The sequence below is a fragment of the Chiroxiphia lanceolata genome, chromosome 1 (genome assembly GCF_009829145.1).
Source record: "Chiroxiphia lanceolata isolate bChiLan1 chromosome 1, bChiLan1.pri, whole genome shotgun sequence".
NCBI lineage: Eukaryota > Metazoa > Chordata > Aves > Passeriformes > Pipridae > Chiroxiphia > Chiroxiphia lanceolata.
Genome location: NC_045637.1, coordinates 91436642 through 91453592, shown reverse-complemented (window position 1 = coordinate 91453592; position 16951 = coordinate 91436642). Strand labels below are relative to the sequence as shown.

General features: G+C 42.7%; 1 long non-coding RNA gene across 1 annotated transcript; it reads right to left on the bottom strand.

Annotated features, from left to right (window-relative positions):
* Positions 1–5655: 5655 nt before the first annotated feature.
* On the bottom strand, positions 5656–14889 carry LOC116794697. Its single transcript, XR_004359862.1, has 3 exons — positions 14598–14889; positions 8023–8142; positions 5656–5916 (listed from the first exon to the last, which is right to left on the bottom strand). It is a non-coding gene; the product is annotated as an uncharacterized LOC116794697 (long non-coding RNA).
* Between the last annotated feature and the right edge of the window lie 2062 nt (positions 14890–16951).

Below are 16951 nucleotides of genomic sequence, written 5' to 3'. Positions count from 1 at the left end.
GAGACACTCTAGCTGAGCTGTGTGAACAGCACCAAACACTGCAGCCAGCCAGCTGACAGCTCAGATAAACGCACTTCATAGCAGAGCTGCACACATAGCAGAAGTGTGTCTTAGTTTGCATTTCTCCCATTCCATACAGCCAACGTGACATTCAACAAGTTTGACTCCTTAGGTAACGGGTGTACTTGATTGCTGATGTTTAATGCAGTTCAGATGCTTACTATAAACCTTCTACGCACTTCAATTTTCCTTAGGGCTCTTTCTGGCTGTAAATTAACAGATAACAACATCTGGACAATACCATCATGTAATGTCATATTTTCACTCAGGAATTACTTTAATTTCCTCAATCACTACACACCGTATTTCCTCTGAATCTGCTACTGTGAATCAACCAAAACAAACTAGTGGTGACCAAAAAATGGTAGGATGCACCCATGCTGGTTTGTATCACTCTCACAGCTGAAGATCAGGCAACAAGACTTAGTTATTCTGTCATCTAGTGCAAATATTCAGTCCTTTCAGTATTGCAGTATCACATGTATTTTAAGACAGTATGTAACATACTTGTGAGCTATCCAAACACATACGCAGTGCAATTTTAAACTACAGATCTATGGTAGAGGTCTATAAACTTCACCATCATCCTCTTTCCCCATAAAATAGAACACAGATGTGTTATACATACTGACATGTCACTTATCTCCCCACAATTTAATTATGCAACTGTCAAGTTCACAAAGGAAATCACAAGGGATTTTCAAGACTGTCATTAACAACAGAAATATCAGGCCAGATCACAGCAGAGATCCAAGAAAGTTTAGCAAGCCTGCTAAGTAGGAAACCTGAAACTCTAATCCTAATTCAAAGAGGACACAGGCAAGTCCAATGCAAAGAGGTGAACCAGCTCCTCAGTTCTGCAAACAAGGAGATGCAAAGGCAAATAATTTGACCAGATGTACCAGGTCATCTTTGGCTAGTCCATCAGCCAGTGTTGCTCACAGAGGACTCATTATAGCATGGCCCAGGGTAGCTGTGGAAAAAGGGAAAGAGAATCCAGATGAAAGCAGCACAGTATCTAGGATTTGTAATAAAGTAAGGGGAAGGTACCATTGAGTGCCAGGGAGAGAACAGCAGCCGTCAACAGAAAAACCTTCTCCGTATGTTAATTGTTGGGTTTTCTTTGTTTTCAACCAGATGCCCAAATCTTAAGACATTAGTATGTAATTAAAATCTTGTGTTAAATGAAGATCACATTCACAATATTCATATGTTACTGTATTAATAGAAATAGTATTGGTGCATTCACTTAAGAGTTGGACTTGACGATCCTTGTGAGTCCTTTCCAACTCAGAATATTCTGTGATTCTGTGTATTGGTGTTTCTAGGGCCAAACATTTTAGTCTAAAATTCAATCTCAGTAACAAGCAACACTGCCTCCCTTTGCTGAGGGAAGAAAATACCCTGGGTCAAATATGTAGTCCTTTAGTACAACCTCTTCTGAAATCATAGGCAGTGCTGTCCAAGAGGAGTCTCAGCCTTTGGGGAAATGCTGCTAAGCCTGGAGAGAGTGTTTCACAGGTGGACAGACCATCTCTGAGTAGGCAGTTGAAGACTGGCCTGAATCACAGTCTAATAACTTTTTGGCTGCCTCTGGGAAATGAATATGACATCTCAGCTCGGGATGTAGGTCCCTTCACAACAGCTATAATGGTTCTAGAAGGATTTGTCAAGGGACAACTCCCGGCAGCGTAAGCAAACCGTCATATCACAGGTGGGGCACTTTGCTCACAGTCATATTTCTTTTCTGATTCTTACAGAGGATTTCTGTTTCCAGCAATGCCTATACAGCACTACCTGAGACACCTTGACTCATTAAAAAATTAAATAGGATAAAACGTTAAGTGTCAAAAAAAAATTAAAAATGGTTCAATGACCTTCTGTGGGGCTTCAATTGCTTGTGTTGTTATGCTCCCTACTTACTGCATTTTACAAAATCTGAAATTTTATATGTTTTGCCCTCTTGTATCTTTGCTTTTAAAACATGACACATTCTCTTAAAAAAAAAAAAAATCCAAAAAGGAAAATGGGACACTTTTTTGCATTAAAAATTAAAAAAAAAAACAAACCCAAGCTACAGCAAACATACAGATAGATATAAAGTAAATATGTTCATATTTGAATTTTGTACTTCAAGCCACCTTTGATCAACCTGATTAGTAATCCTTTCAAAAAGATTTTATAGCTGGTGTACTTCAAGAACACAATTAAAGTAGATTAATCTGTTCTGCATTATGTGCTTCATAAAATTACAGTTCCTCTGATTAATTTTGCTAAAAAACACACGTAACTACCTACAAATGCATTTTTCTCATTGATAAAACAAGCCTGTGACACAGCTTCCAGTACTGGCCAAGCAACAGCATTGTGAATATCTAATAAATCAGCAAGCCCGATGATGCAATGTCATGTGAGCTAATACACAAACTACTACACTTTTTATTCATGGAAAAGAAAAAATAGCCCAATTCTCAGCTTATAGCACCGACTCAGCTGCAATGGAAATCTACAGTTATCAGTATCTGTGAAATAATGCCACCAGCTAGTCAAAGCGACTGTAGCTGATCCATAAACCTTTCTCTACTGAAATCAGTAACAAAGTCTTATTCAAATTCAACAGTATGGTTTTGCATGGCTGAATTTCAGAGACACTGTAATAAACAGGACCCATCTGATTCCTGATCTGCAAGAGAGACTCACTTTGACCTTACCATGACTGCCATGAGCAGGCTGATGTCACTTCACCCCATAAATCCCCTCGCCTGGCGCTGTAGCTAAGCACTGCTGAACTCAGGTACCCTCTAGAAACACTGCGATGTTGTAATTAGCAGTGAGACTTCCAATGCATTCCCCAGCCAGATACAACAGTTGCTGTGGCCACTAGAGTAAAAGAATGTGAAAAGGGATTGGGGAAGAATGAAAAAGACAGGTAACGGCAGAGAAAACACAGTAAACACTTATCTGTCTCATATTAAAAGAATGCAATAATCACCAGGAATCAGCTGAACTGTCAGATAAGTATTACAAGAAACAGTAGTTTTTTTAAAAGAAAAAAATTTCCATTAAATCGATTATTTCAGTGGAGAGGAGCAATGATACACAGAAGATATCTCTGAAACAAGCTTTTGCTTCTTGACGTCTAAATTACATTAGGTTTAGTTTTGTCTTTTTTTGAGAAATTATGTATTTAAGATTCTGTTCACAGTGTAACAGTAATCTAAACCCTTCCTTTATTTTTTGGCAAAAGCTGTGCATCACTCACGTTCAGCTGTTAACTGTGAACTGTTCACGTCTTAGTGTTGTTTCAGTGTTCCTATGGCAAGGCTAAACAGCATTTCTAAAACAATGATATCCCCAGGCCTGCACTGTAGTTTCTGAAGCACAGATTAAGCACAGTATTCTGCCCAACAAGCTCATCACTGTTAAGTAACTCATCAGAAAATAAAGAGGGAATTATCAAATGGGAATTGCCAAGTAATTAGTTCTCTGAAGCAGATGACATACAACTGTTAAAGGGAGGGGCTTCCCTGTTAGTCATATGTCAGAGTAGAGCCTACTAATCTGTAAATAAAAATGCAGTACATATGATTAGTGCCAAGGGGTTTCTAACAGCTAGTGGTACATGGAGAATAAAGTTACAACTTCTTGTACTGTAATAACCTACTAGGATTTTTTTTTCTCTTGTATACAGTGAATTTTCAAACCATTCTGGATCTGCTTGTCGTCAGACTACCTTGGAAAAGCTATGAATACAGCACAGTATCAAGTAGGGAATGTGCTCAGGGGCTACGGAAAAGGAGAAATGCCTTTACTATCATATACATTCGAAAATATCACTTTCTATTCAACTACTACACATGGCACTGAAAAGGAAACGCACAAATAAGAAAATATTCACAAGTACGAAATATCTGAGCACAGCAAGGGATTAAGCCTGTTAAGACTTTCTTTTAAGTAGCTGGCCTCACAGAAATGTGAAACATACAAAACTGCAATGGCCTTCATGCCTTTGGGCATCTGACAAACAAAAATATGGTAACAGTCACAATCACACTCCAATATGAGTGAGAAACACTTTAACATTTGTACTTTTTTACAGTGCAAGGAGTGACACAAAAAGTCCTAAAGTCAGGTTTACAGCTAGTTCTAAATAAGTAATTGATGAGAAAATAAAGAAGCATTTATCAAATTTAGGGTTTGCCTCTATCACTGTCTCACTATGAGAAACTCCTTAGTCAACACATTTAAATCCAGATGCTGCCACCCGGGCTAACTTTTCACCAAAACTATACCCCCTGGTACGGAAGGCTAACTTTCACCCAAAACCATACCCAAAACCATGCCCAGGAGGAGGGCACACACACAGGCTCAGGCGTATACACAACTTCATGTCACATCTAGTCACCTCACCACTTTTCGGCCCCCAGGACACAGAAGCTCTCCAACTCTCTCATACTTACACTAACATCCAAAAGCCTACACTTTTAAAGTAATGCTAACAAGTTGCAGAGCATGGGACAGCAAGTTTCTTATTCCACTTGATACACCTGCTTAAAACACCAAGGTAGAAGGTGAATCAAACCTCAGATCGTGGTTTGTATCACATTATGAACATGTGTCTTCTATTTTTATGTAGACAGACCACTACACACAACTGCATTTACATTTCGGACTGTGTATGAAACTTTCTATCAGTCAGACACCAGACCTTCAGTATCTGCTGAAGGAACAACAGAGCAAAAACATGAAAGGTTACAGCTGAGGTGAGGAGACCACAAAGCCTCACATCTAAGACAATGCCTGTACTCACAGCATTTCATTTAATTTACCTTTGAGTTACCCACACGCAAAACAAACAATTAAAAAAAATAAAATTATTTCTAATTACTATCCTATTATACCTAGTTCACAGCTCCATTTCACCCATGCTCTTAACATACTAAAAATCTCCACTGCCTATCTTCTTTTAACCCTACAGCTACTGTAGACCTTCATAAACAGCATGAGAGGGAAGAAATAAAACCAGCTGTGATAAAAGGACACTGATATGATAACCAAAAAGCTACCACTGCACACAGTAATATAGAGACAGATTGGCTCTTTTTGTGGTCACTATTAAGTATTTTAAAAGGGCAGATTGTTGTCTGTTTACAGAGAGCAGTAGCCAGAAGCCTGCGTAAAACAGAAATTACGTCTTATGTACAAAATAAGCTACAATAGATAGTGTACAGACATACTTATTGAAAATTCTGCCCCAAAAATTTTTTTACAAATGGGCTGCAGCTGTAAATTCAACCCAGCACTATAATCTGATTAATAAATATCAAGTGACTTGACAGTGGAAAAGATTAAAAAGAAGTCTTTAATTGTTAAAATGTCCAGTGTATCATGCAAAATCCACTCAAGACAACTGTTTAAAAGAAAGCATTGAGTCATTTGCCTACGTGGAAGGAGGCAGTGCATATTGTGAACAAATAACAATAGAGAGAATAACAAAACAAATAACAGTAGAGAAGGCTAAAATTAACCAAAAAAAAAAAAGGCAAAGCTGTATCTATTTATTTTTATTTCATTTTATTTTTACTAAACCCCATTTTCTTATCCAGGCAAGATGCTTAGCAGGCTCTGGAAAAAATGCTGCTGCTTGATTTGGAAGGGTAAGCACACTGGAGCTCACACACGGCAGCGACATTACTCCCTGAAGCCACACAAATCCTCAGGTGAGTAAAGCCATGAATGCACATGTAGGGATATTAGGTCTCAAGAACAGTTTCTGAGATCTCATTTTTGGATGTGTTCAAACGCATCCAGTGTTCAGTCTCTCTGACAGACACCATGGTAATAACTCAGGTCTGCCTAAAACAAGAGCAGAGCTGTCACTACCTTCATCCCGAAATAAATGCAAAAGCCACAAAGACAACGGGCCTGAGTATGAGATATTCTGTCTTAAGCTGTGAATCTTATCTGTGGCTGCTCACTGCATGGTGCCAGGTCACGTTTCTTTCATGTGTTACTACTGTGAGCTCCTGCCTGTTTCTCCCAGTGAGAGAGAGAACATTTGCAAGTAGGCAGTGTCTATCTCAACAACTTTTATCTCACTTATTTAGTTATACAGTGGGCCTGATTTTGATTGTTCCATAGAGAAGACGAGAACTAACTAATGAGGTCAACAGAAATATCACAAATTCAGTGACTAAAAAGTCCAACAAGAAAAGAAGCTAAACTAAATCTAATCTAAGATCCCCAAATACAACACTATACTTCAAGCTGAGCTGGTACAGAAAAAAAACAGCAGTTTATAACTATATTCCTGTCGTGCCTCTGCACCAGACTTCACTGGGTTACATTTTTTATCCAAAATGTTTGCTTAACATCTAATATATTCTCTCTTCTGCAATTGCAGAAAATGCCAGATGCTAAAATATTCAAGGTGACTTAGCAATACATTGTGGGTAACACAATCTGATTATTCATAGGATTTGACCAATACGCTATAAACTATTATTTTTTCTAATTAAGAAATATAAGCCTTTCCTTGAGTAATCACTTCTTCAAATAAATACATTTTCAAACAACCCAAGCTAACCCTGAAAAAAAATTAAAAGCTTTGTGGAAATGATAACATCTTACCAAAAAGCTTCCTTCTATCTCCCAAGTCAATAGCTAGTCACTACTATAGCTGCTACCAAGCCAGTTTTCTTCCAAAACAGAAAGACGAAGTGTGTCAGTGCACAGGGCACTTTGTGTGGTTTTTTCACCCTCAAGAAATTCTTATTGATCTGAAGAGATACAGTGGTTAAAATCTACCCTCACCATTCAAGATCATTTGTAAACCATAACAGGCATGTCTTTGCACATAAGTACTTGCTTAGGCAACTTCCCTTTAAAACACGGCACCCTTCCCCACAGCCACAATAAAATGTAAATTATGGGCTGCATACTTTGCTATGACATGCTGTATACATTAAAAAGTTATTCTGCAATGGAGACTTTCTGATCAGCCTCACATACATAAAATGCTACAGTAATTAAGTTTTCTGGTAGTAAATTAAAAAAAAAAACACCTTTGATTTTCTGCAAGTAATCACTATATTTAATTTTCTTTCATTTAAAGACACAAGCAATTTTATTATGACTCTTTATCTTTTTTTTTTTTTAAAGCATTAGCAGTATTGCCAATCCCAAGCACTTAAAAATCATAGAACAGGTCCAAAAAACCAGGCTGGCTTAATGACAATCAGATTAAAGAAATAAAATAAAAATTTATGTTCTTTTTATTGGCAGTATGATTGTTGAGTCTTGGGACTTAGTTTTTTAAAAGTATTCTCCACGACCACACGGGAAGAAGAGAGAGAGAAAAGGGTGAGCAGACTGATATATGTGCACTATTATAACCTGTCTGACTATGATATTTCAGGGAACAAAATCAGAAGAATTTAAAAGATTCCTCAAACCAGAATAAAAGACACCTAGACAGATCAGTAGTGACTAGTCATCCTAGGAAGTATTCTTATGCCAGATAAAGTTTAATGCACAGGAGGAACTTGGGACAGTGGAAAAAGCAAGCAGGTGGCAAGTAACAGGAACCACTGAAAATGTTCATAAAAGTGCAGGAAGGATTTATATAATTTTACACATGGCATTTTACAACAAAAATTAAAGTCTGTCAACTTTTCCGTTCATACTATCATCTTTTAGTAACCCAATGTGCTCTGATCTGAGGTGAGCATAAAACCACTCATCTGGGACCCACTTGTCCTGTAAGTCACTGAACTGAGTCACTAGAGTTAACGGAATTTTTCTGAGTAGAGTTTCTCAAGGACCTCTACTGCCAGGCAAGGGAAGTACAAATGTATCATGGGGAGGTAATCATACAGACAGCAGGAAGATGTGCACGCTTCTTAAAGCCCAGAGCAGATAGTGTATACTTGTTATAGGAAAATAAAAGCATTGCATTCTCACCTTATTGGCAGTGCATTACTGTACGGTGAAGACAAAAATGAAGGTGGTCACTGTCCTACAGGGTCAAGAATAAATTCACAGCTTGTATTGCTTGCCCATCTGGTTTGGCCCACGATGTGACTGTTGATCCAGGAGTTGAAGAGATGGAAACCAAAATAAGAAGAAACAAAAGCACAGTTAACAGTCAAGCAATTTACAACATGCTAAGACATTCCAGTGAAGACTGAGAGAGGCTGCATTTGCTATTACTCAAGCACAAATAAACTATAGATTTAATCCTGCAGACAGAGCACATACAGTAGAGAGTAGAGCCCATTTATTCAAACTGAGTGCTCTTTTCCTAAATGTGATCTTAATGAGGTGAAGAATCATAAGCGAGTTGAGATGACTGCCTTCACTGCCAAGAGAACATATTTTATTTGAGAAGCAGCCGCATCCTGAAAACATACTGCTGCAACTACTACTATTAGGTGAAAAATAATCACCTTGTGGACCATGACTTTATCTTGCACACTATTTTGTCATTAATGGTGGCATGCTAGAGTCGATGCCTACTACTGCAAAGTCCCAAATAATATAAACAAAGCAAAACTCTACCAATGTGATTTTTTTTTTTAAATTTCTGTAATTTTGCTCAGTAAAATTATAAAGAGTCAGCACTGAATTTCTGCTGACATCACGTATTAGACAAAATACATTTGGGTTTTTCACTTGGAATCTCACCAAATGTTTTTATCACTCTTGGTACAATAAAAGGATTTAGTGGGACCATTTCTCCCTCACTGAGAAGCATTTCTGTTGTTTCAGTTATGAGCATACTTACTAGTTCCTATTTATGGAAGGATTTACGTGCATATTTAACTCTAGATAGGTTCTTCAATCAATTCTTATTCAGCAAAACCCTTACTGGGACATGTACTAAAGTAACTTTGCAGACTGGGACCAATGAAGGCATACAGATTCACACATGTTGTACAACCACCTCAGACTACAGCTTTATGAGGAAAAAAACCCACAAAGAATTACATTCTCAATACATGCACTGAGATCAGAAAGGAATTATGGTCATCAATCTGGTTTTTGTCTTTTTGCAAAAGTCAGGAGTCTACAAAGTTTCTTACATTTTAAAATATTAGCCATGCATCACCTCAGTCAAAACAGAGTAAAAATCTTAAACTTTCTTATATAAAGAATGTGAACCACTGAATAAAACTCCAAAATACAGTGCCTTCATCCAAATACCTATTTATTTATTTATCACACTTGCATAAAAGTAAAATGAAAGGATGAGGTCAGGATTTTCACTTTACGAAGCTTAGGTTATTGAAGTCATCAGGATATAGCATGTCAGTTCGTCGCAATGAAATATTTACCTGTACCGAGCCTGCCATACTTTTGTTTCTTGTGCTAATCATATTTTTATCTGTTAACACAGAGTTGGTTACAGCAGTCTCAGAAGATAACTACAACTAAATCTGTTATCCGCACTCCCTGCATTGTACACACCGTACCCGTACGGTTCTCCAAAACAGGCAGATCATTCACAGCCTGCATGCTTATAGCTGAGGCTGTCACACAGCCTGACTTCTCTCAAGCAGCATCAGAGTGAGCTGCCTCACACGCTGGAGTAGGTTTGCAGCCAACCAGTGCTTTCAGACCACCTATGCAATTCTGACACGCATTTCCTTTACAGCCTTCCATACTTCTTTATTGCATTTCCCCTTCAATTAGTACACCAAAACAAAAGAAGTGCACTGTATGAACAATGACAATGATAATCCTGACTGCCACTTACTAAGATGTGCTGCTAAGCTTCAGCAAGGGGAAAATTAGGGCTTGATTTTGCTTTACTAGCTATGTTACTAAAACAATTATTTGTAAATTCTAACATTGAAATCCTTAGTTGATTTTCAGGTGACTGCATCCAAGTGTCTATTTTCTTAATTAATGGGAAACTAGGCCACTGGATCTATTATATAAAAAATGTTGTTAAGTGAAATTCCAGGCCTCTTGTAAATGTCTTTTAAAACAAGACTATTTTCCTCAACTTTTCTAAATAAATTCAATCAGGCCAGAAAGGCAAAGAAGAAAAGTTGCACTGTTTATTTTCAAAAAGTCTTTTAACTATGTATACATGGCCTTTTTGAAAGCAATTACTTTCTAACACTCTTAGTCACACAGGTAATTTGTCTTACAATAAAATATGTATAAGCAGCATGCGGCACACAAAGGCTCACACTACAGGAGTCATCCTGCCTGCGACTATTCCACTTTCTCCAGCCAGTCCTCCTAACAAGCTCTTCTATTTCAAGCCACCTCCTCAGTATGGAGGCCCAAACAGAGGCGGACACACCAAGCAGAGGATATTCTCTCCTAACCAGAAGGGCAAGTTAGCTGAGGCACTGAAAAGCTGCACTTTGGGTGCGGAAAACTGCCCACAAATGCCCTTTCCCCTTGTCCCTCTGAGAAGAAACACCTCTGTTCAGCAAGCAGGCTGCGACCTGCAAACTCATCACACCAAACCCAAGACCACCAGCTGCCTGTTACCACAAAGCTGAACCACCAACAGGCATTTCTCATTACCTCCTCCTTCAGTCCAATGTTTTAGCACCAGAGAGATTAAAATATCTATTTTAGAGCTATTTCTAGATTGCTTTATGCTCCAGCCTGGTACTTACAAATGCTCAGGAGCTGTGAGTGCTGATGATTTCTCATCACTGAGACACGAAATCCTCCAGGCCAAGTTCAATATTAGTGTAAGTCCACACAAGATTAGTGACTGGAATAGGGGTGTTACCCACTTCTACAGACACTTAATGCAGCTTCTTAATCAGGCAAAAATCCTATTTAAGCCCACAGTGCTTTTTGCCATGAAAAGTAATAGAGAGAAAATAACAGTGATACGCACCAGATCACTTTCTGAGCTTGGTTACTCTACTACATGCCTGGATTAAGTCCAATAAACGGAGTTATTCTAGATATACACCCATGTAAGTGGCTCACAATCCCGTCCCCTGGAGTCGCTCCAGATTTATGACATTAGAACACAGTGCCAAATTTGGTGCTTTTAAAAAATTATACTTACATTTGTGGAAAAGTGCCTTAAAAGAGTGATGTTTAAACACTGAGAATGAAGACAAATATACATTGCTTGATGAAACATGTTTTTAAGAGCAGCATGCATTCGAAGCTAATTCTTTGCATACTCTTTCAAGGCATTATAAACTGCGGCAAAAAGTCTCCTGCTCTGTGGCTATAATATTTTGATGAGCACAAACACAAAAAAATTAAAATGAAAAAAATACTACTACTGGAAATGAAGTGTTTGCTGAGGAGAAAATTGTTTTTAGTAGCATATACTTAGGATTTTATCAAGAGAAACTGCAGTCAGCTTTAACCTAGAACACAAAACCTTGCTAAGAACTACGACAAGGCTTAGCAAACCTAGAGTGACAACGGTGATATCAAGTATCACTGATTTTCATTTTACCAGGCAGAGGGTGTAAAGTACAGTACACGAGTGAAGAATAACAAACCTGTGGCCTAAAATGAGAATGCTGGAATGGGAACTGTTCCAAACAACATGGCAGCCACCGAACAGTTAATCCAGACAAACAGGAGGGGAAAAAAAAAAAAAAAAAAGGAAAACTCTGAAGAAACTTTTATACAAGCTTTTATAATCCAAAAGCTTTTTTACAAAGTACCCCACCTTCGTTAATTTGCTAGTAATACACGCAAGTGGAGCTGACGATTTGGCTAACCTGCTAAGCGTGCCATGTACGGTCCCATCTGCCTGACACTACCGCAGGCAAAGAACACTCTTCCCAAGAAGTTCAGCCACTAGGAACCCACCACTGGCATCCTTCAATTTTCAGCAAGCCCGAAGCGGTGCCCACAGCACACACAGAGCTGGCGGTAGCCCTCTGGGTCGCCTGCCAGCCACACACACACACCTGTCTGGACGGTGAATACGGTGAATCCCGTCTGTTACCATGGCAGCCTGATCTAATTACATGACTGATCAGGGCTGGAGTAAGCACACTGAAAGCCTGCACCGCTGACATGTCGCTACATGATGAGAGAGACAGACAGACAGACAGCCGAACACGAAAGAAAACCTATCGACCTCTGCCTTATGTAAAAAGTGAGATTACAGCCACCCTTTCAAAATAACTGCTGTCTGTAAAATACCGGGCCAGTTTTATGAACAAATTAGGTGCAATAACGTACAATTACTACTATTATCTCACATCACAAAAATAACTACAGCATAATATTTTCACTGGCCATTCTCGATTTCCCTCTCCCCCATTCATAACCCTTGCTCCTTATGATAAAATTGCACCATCTCCATCACCCAGAACAGAAATAGATTAACACGAAGCCGGGATTTTCCTTTAGGGCAAGGTTTCATTCGAAACTGAAATTAAAAGTCCTTGACTTCTCGGTGTGTCAGCACAGTAACTCACTATTCCTGACCATATCCGACGCGTAAAGTAACCATTACTGCATGAAATACATAACCATGAGCGTTAAAGGTTAAAGTGTAAGCTGTGTTACAAAATATGAATTTCTTTACCATATGAAAGGGAAAAGGTCTCCAGCAAAGGTCATCTACCTGCACACCCCTGCCAATCTGTACACAGAAATCATTTGTAAAGAGGAAGGTTTTACAAACACGGATTTCTTTGTCTGGGCATAACAGGAATGCTTAAAATTTTTCCCCAATTCTATCTGAAGTTTGGGCTCACGGGGGAGAGATGCTGCTCGGAGGAGTCCCTATTACACAGCATACGGTAAACAAAATAAAAATAGCCTGTCGCTCTCGTTGTCTACACAGTGCATTATATAACGGGCTTCCGACTTGTTTTCTTTTCTATTATTACTCTTCAGTAATTCCTCCTCTTCAATAATATGTAAATCGCTCCCAATTCTGTCATTTTATTATTAACGCTATTACTATTACAGTAGGAGCTAATGCTTTTCCAGCACGCTTTAATTTAGACTTTAATATTCTCAGGAATCGCATTGACGGATTCAGCACCCACAACCGTACACGGGGTCATTTATTTGTTTTTCTGCCAGTAAATTAGGATGTCTTAGGAATAAAAAAAAAAATAACACTAAAAAATAATAATAATAATAAAAAAAAAGCCGAACCACCAGCAACCAACCCCAAACTCCCGCAACCGAACCACCCCCACCCGACCCAAGCAAACCCGGAGGTGGCGGGGCATCGGTGAGCGGCAGGAGGGCAGCGGCCGCCGCTGGCGGCGAGCTGAGCCCCGGGGCGGCGGCGGTGGGGGGAGCCCCGGCCCCGCTCCCCCTCGGGGCTCCGCCGGCCGGATCCCCTGGCCGCAGACGGGCAGCGGGGCGGCGGCCCTCCGGCGCTCCCCTTCCCCCATCCCTCCCGCCCCGTCCCTCCCGGCAGTACCGGGTAGCGTCTGCAGCCGGCCTGGGCCCTGAGTGAAGCGGAGCGGGGCTGCTGCCGGGCACATCCCAGCGCCAGCGCCGCCTCCTCCACCGCCTCCTCCTCGCTTCATTCACCCTCCGGCAGCCGCCCAGCCCCGTACTACATACGCCGTGCGGCGGCGGCGACCGGCCCTGCCGGCGACCGGCCCCGCGCTGCGCCCCGCCGGGTCCGCCCGGCGTACGCGCCCCGCACGGCCCCCCCGCACCGCGCTGCTGACACACAGGCGCGCACACACATCCACGGCACCGCACCGGCACGGCACCCCCCGCACTCTCACACACACGGCACTGCACCGCACCGCACGTACCGGCACCCTCCGCGCACGCACACACACACACACACACACACACACACGCATCGCACCCCCCGCAAACACATACACACAAATACACGCACGGCACCGCACACACACCGCACCGCAACCCCTGCATACGGGCACCGGCACCGCACACATGCACCGCATCCCGCACATATATATATATATACACACTCTCACACTCACACTCTCACACTCACGCACAGCACCACCCCACCCCCCCCGCACACACAGTCTCACAGCGCAGTCTCACACACCCCGAGTCCGCCGCCGCACCGGGGGCAGCCGCGGCTCGCAAAATGTCCACCGTCCCCGCGGCCACCCACACCCCGCCCGGGCCGGGGGGAAGCGGGAGGGAGGGAGGGAGAGGGGGGGTGAGGAAGAAGGAAGGAGCCGGCGGGGGGGGGGGCAGGGCTGTACGAGCGGCTCCCGCTACGGGGCCGCCCCGTCCCCCCGCTCCCTCCCGTGTCCCCGCATCCCCACTCCGCTTCCTCCGCGGCGCCCTCGGTCATTTCGCGGCCGCCCCCTCTCCCTCGCTCCCTCCCTCTCTCCCCAAGGCCGGGCCCGCGGCGGCAGCGCCTGCGGGCCAGGCCGGGGGCGGCCGCAGCGAGGCGGCTGCAGCCCCGCGGCAGGGTGGACACTGCGCTCCCCTTCCCCCCCCCCCCCAGCCCCGTGTTTTTCCAGCTGGAAATCGACGGAGGTTTGCAGCCTAAACAAGGGAAGAAGCCGGGGGTAGGGGGTGGGGGAGGGAGGCAGAAAGCAGAGGAGGAAGAAAAAGCCACTTACTGTAAAGTGTCAGTGGAGGTGGGGTTGGCGGGGGTGGGGGGGTCAGAAAGAGACTCGCACACAAATGTCTTCCTAGCTGATCACGGGGGGTGGGTCTGCTTTTTTGTTTGTTTGGCTTTTTTTCTTCCCCCTGCAGTGACACAGGTCCGGGATGTCTCCACCACTGTAGTAGAAATGATGTCTGCGGTACAGCGCTCGCTCCCTCTCCTCTCTCCAGCATGTAAATGGGTAATAGAAGCCAAATATGGAGCAGTTGGCTGCCTCTGCAACAGCTCAAGGATCCTACTTCATGCAAAAGGCGGGGGGGGGGGGGAGGGGGGAGAAGGGAGGAGGAGGTGGAGGAGGAGGAGGAGGAGGCAAGGCAACACTCTGGCAGGCGGCCAAGAGAGCCACACAGATTATTGCATACGCACGGCACCGCCGGGCCAAGGCGGCCTTAACCCTTTGCGGGGCCGCCGCACGCTGCCCAGGGGCGGGGAAGGGGGCTGGGGGGCTCGTCTCGACACTTACCTCCTCCTTCCCCTTGTAACACTTCAAAGACCAGGCTGGCTCTCTACGGTGGGCTTAAACCCTGCGCACACCAGTGTTCCCGAGAAGTCCCCGCTCCTGTGGCAGGCTGCGTTGCGCGGATCTCAAATCACTTTGCAGGCGGAAAGAAATGAGATGGGGAGGGGAAAAAAAAAAAAACACCACACCAAAAAAAAACCCAACCCCAAACCTATATTGTTTAAGGGGGAAGAAACAGGCAGCTAGCGACGCGTGCTGTCCTTCAGAAATGGCAGGGAATGCTGTTTTAAAGGATGCATGAAAATCGGTTGCTCAGTCAAGGCTGGTCTGTCTCTCTAAGGGAGGAAATAAAACTGTGCTGGAAGCCAGGGAATGCTCTGAAGCAGCCTCTGCGAGAGTCAGAAGAGGGTGATTTTATTTAAGATGCCATATTGCATTTCGCTGTGGAGAACTGTGAAGTGATTTAGAGCAAGAGCCTGCATCCCACTCCCTTTTTCTGAATTAGTTTTATTTATCTGGATCCTTGGCATATGCTTGAGTTGCTTTGTAGAAAGTACCTTCCACTTCATTCAGACCAAAGAGGCTCTGACTCATACCGTCACTGAACTACAAGACAGGCAGGGCTGAACCACGCATGTTTGGGTACTGACTCCCTCTGGATTCCTCAGCACTGGTTTTATCAAAGATCTCTTCGCATCTCTCCCAGCTGTATGCAGACCACTGTGAGCCTCTCCCCCCCGCCCACTACGGCAACTTACACTCCAGCGCAGCTTCTTACTCTCTTACTTCTCTCAAAGCAGGTCTCTGCTCTGCAAGTGCCATAAACTGCAGTGATGGGCAAGTAACAAGCACAGATGCATAACAGAGACCAGAGAAAATATCCTCCTTCTCGACTGTCTCAGTCTGCTATTCAAGTGGAAAAAAAAAAATCAACTTACTAAGGGAGGTACAACTTAGAGAAATAAAACAACTTATGGAAGCAATGAATGCAGCCCAGAGTAAGCAAAGGACAGCAGGCTGCTATGCTTTCATGCAACCTGACAGTGGTACATGAGAAGCCAGTCACTGATTTGGCATCAGGAAAAGTAGTAGAGCACTGAGAAGGCCTCTCCCCACCCCAGGGACATTGCAAAAAGTGTTGTATAAATACCAAAGGCTGTTAAGCACCAGCTCCATGGAACTGGATGCTGTGGGATCACAGGCCTCAGAAAGGCCTGAGATGTGCACTCCATGTGACATGGCCATCCCGACCAGGCCATTTATTGCAGCTTGTATGAATTTGCCACAACAGTATGCTCCAAGCTACAAGGTTTCTAGTGCAGGTATACCTCCTATGTGTCCATTATCTACTAGCATTAGGTTTTAGCATTAAATCTAGCATTAGAGTCTAGATGCAAAGTACCCTAGGATTCAGCCTGTCATTGTGCAGATCAGCAAAGTAGTCCTTTCTATAAATGACTGTACTAGTCACCGTAATTGCTAAAGAACATAGTAATAACACTGTAAACTGCAGTGCTCTTGCTTTAGAGTTGATACTGTAATATAGACTAGCTTTATGAAACGTAAGGATCTTTTACTACAGCACCTTCTGCATCTTTAGTTCAGTTTCACTATGAAAACCAACAGGATACTCTGCTTAGGAGTGGTCTGGGGACAGAAGAAGCAACAGGCTAAGATGTCTGGACAAACATGCCACTCAGCACTACAAGACAGTGAATCTACAGCAGCAAAGCAGACGGCAAAATTATATTCACCCAGCTAATGTAAGGTTCATTGATTTAATAAAAGGAACCAAGGGAGAGAGACAAAGACTGGAGATTACTGAAAATCAAGTGAAAGCCCTGGAG